The sequence below is a fragment of the Etheostoma cragini genome, chromosome 12 (assembly GCF_013103735.1).
Source record: "Etheostoma cragini isolate CJK2018 chromosome 12, CSU_Ecrag_1.0, whole genome shotgun sequence".
In the NCBI taxonomy this organism is placed as follows: Eukaryota; Metazoa; Chordata; class Actinopteri; order Perciformes; family Percidae; genus Etheostoma; species Etheostoma cragini.
In genome coordinates this window covers 732,622-735,408 of record NC_048418.1, presented here as the reverse complement: position 1 = coordinate 735,408, position 2,787 = coordinate 732,622, and positions in this window count along the sequence as shown.

Genomic DNA, 2,787 nt, shown 5'->3' with positions numbered 1-2,787 from the left:
CCCCCCCCCCCCCCCCGTTGTTTCCACAGGTCCTGAGCATGAGCCCCCATCAGTGTGAAAGTCTTCTGTGGTTCCAGCTGCAGTCGGGGTCTCCAGGTACAGATCGCCATGACGACAGTCTCTCTGTTCTGCATCACTGGAGATGGGTTTTCCAGTCATGACGGCAGAGAGAGAGAGAGAGAGAGAGAGTATGAAGATTCATCTTGAGGACATCAAAGCACTTAAAAAGCTAAAAATACTGCAGCGTTTCCTGGGCTTTGAACGCACCACGGCGGGTTTTTCTAAGAATTACGCCGAGCTTTCAGAAGAGCTGCGGTTAGAGAGACAGACACTCTCACACTGAGAGACACTCTCACTCTGAGAGACACTCTGAGAGACACTCTCACTCTGAGAGACACTCTGAGAGACACTCTCACTCTGAGAGACACTCTCACACAGAGAGACACTCTGAGAGACACACTGAGAGACACTCTCACTCTGAGAGACACTCTCACACAGAGAGACACTCTGAGACACACTCTCACTCTGAGAGACACACTGAGAGACACTTTCACTCTGAGAGACACACTGAGGGACACTCTCACTCTGAGAGACACTTTCACTCTGAGAGACACTCTCACACTGAGAGACACTCTGAGACACACTCTCACTCTGAATAGAAGACAATGTCTTGTACAAGCACTTTGTCTTTTATTTAAGATTAGTTAGGGGATTTTCTGCCTTTAACCTTCATGTTGTCTTCATGTTGTCCTCATGTTGTCTTCATGTTGTCCTCATGTCTTCATGTTGTCTTCATGATGTCCTCATATTGCCCTCATGTTGTCCTCATATTGTCCCCATGTTGTCCTATATCAATGTTCTTTTTAATTCCCCAAAATAACACGATTGTAAAGTTCATAATCTAGTTTTACGTAGTGTTGAAAACGTCAAAGAAATCGTCACAATTGTTGAAGAATGCATGCTGGGAAACTGTAGTCCTAGTTTCCCAGCATGCATGGCTTTATGGTGGGAAGAAACCCTGAAGACAGGGCTATAGTCAAGTCCACCTTTGTCAAGTCAGACTCAAGACCTGGTTCCAAGAGGTTCGAGTCAAGACCGAGTCCAGGACAGAATAAAGGTCTTATGCATGACAGTATCAAGACAATCATTTTGGGTTTCACTTTCCACATTGGGCAAGACCAGCGGCCGAGACCGGGACAAGTCCGAGTCCAGATACCAGCGGGTCCAAGACCACAGAAAAACGGTCTTGAGTCTGGACTCGAGTCCTACAGCCCTGCATGAAGACATGCGCCCTAAGCTCAAAACTACCAGACACACACACACAGAAAGGCCCAGGATCCAAACCCACAACCTCCTTACTGCAAGGCAGACGCACTTACCACGTTGTGTGTCTGTGTGTGTGTGTGTGTGTGTGTGTGTGTGTGTGTGTGATATCACGCTGCTGACAAGGCGTCAGATGTGCACCCTGTTTACCCACAATGCCGAGCGGCGTTATCAAACAGAGGAGTGCTTCCTGCTTCCTGCTGGCATCGAACCCTCGGTCCCGGAGGAAGGAAACTCCTTATATGGGCGGCAGGTGTGTCACGTCACACCTGAGGGACCAAACTCAACGTTACACACAGCTCCAGACAGGAAGTCAGGGTTCTTTATCAGGTAATTATCAGGTAATTATCAGTTATTTATCAGGTAATTATCAGTTATTTATCAGTAAAATATCAGTTAATTATCAGTTAACTATCAGTCCTTCCAGAAAAATTAGTTTTTTTACATTTTTATTTTACTTTTGTTTGACATTACATTTTTGATAACTTTTAAAACTTTTTTTTAAACTTTTTAATTTTAAATTTTTTCACATTACATTTTTTTAAACTTTTTTTAAGCTTAAAAAAAAAATTACATACATTTTTTAGTACTTTTTAAATTTAGTTTTGTAATTAAAAAAAACAATTGTTTCACCTTTTTCACTTTTTTAACTTTTTTTAAATTAAATTTTTTTTAATGTATTTTTTCACATTAGATTTTTTTTTACATTATTTTTTAAAACTTGTTTTAAATTTTTTTACATTATTTTTTTTTCATACATAATTTCTTACTTTCTTTTCAGGTGTTTTGGAAGCTGCTAACATTTAATTTCCTCAAATACCGAATAGTAATGAGGTCATGAGCTGAAAGTAGAACAGACACCTGGATCATAAACCACACACACACACACACACACACACACACACACACACACACACACACACACACACACACACACACACACACACACACACACACACACACACACACACACACACATACACACACACACACAGACACACATACACACACATACACACACATACAAACACACACACACACACAGACACACACACACACACACACAGACACACACAGACACACATACACACACATACACACACATACAAACACACACACACACACAGACACACACACACACACACAGACACACACACACACACACACACAGTTTACAACATCTTGAACATCTAATCTGTAACCTTGTAAAGACTTTAAACACCAGGATAACAGTCTTCTGTCTCCATGGTGATCACCATCAGTGTGTCACCAGCGCCCCCTGCAGGCTGCACGGCTCATTACAGCCTGGAGATTATTATTATTATTATTATTATTATTATTATTATTATTATTATTATTATTATCATTATCATTATTATTATTATCATTATTATTATTATTATTATTATTATTATTATTATCATTATCATTATCATTATCATTATCATTATTATTATTATTATT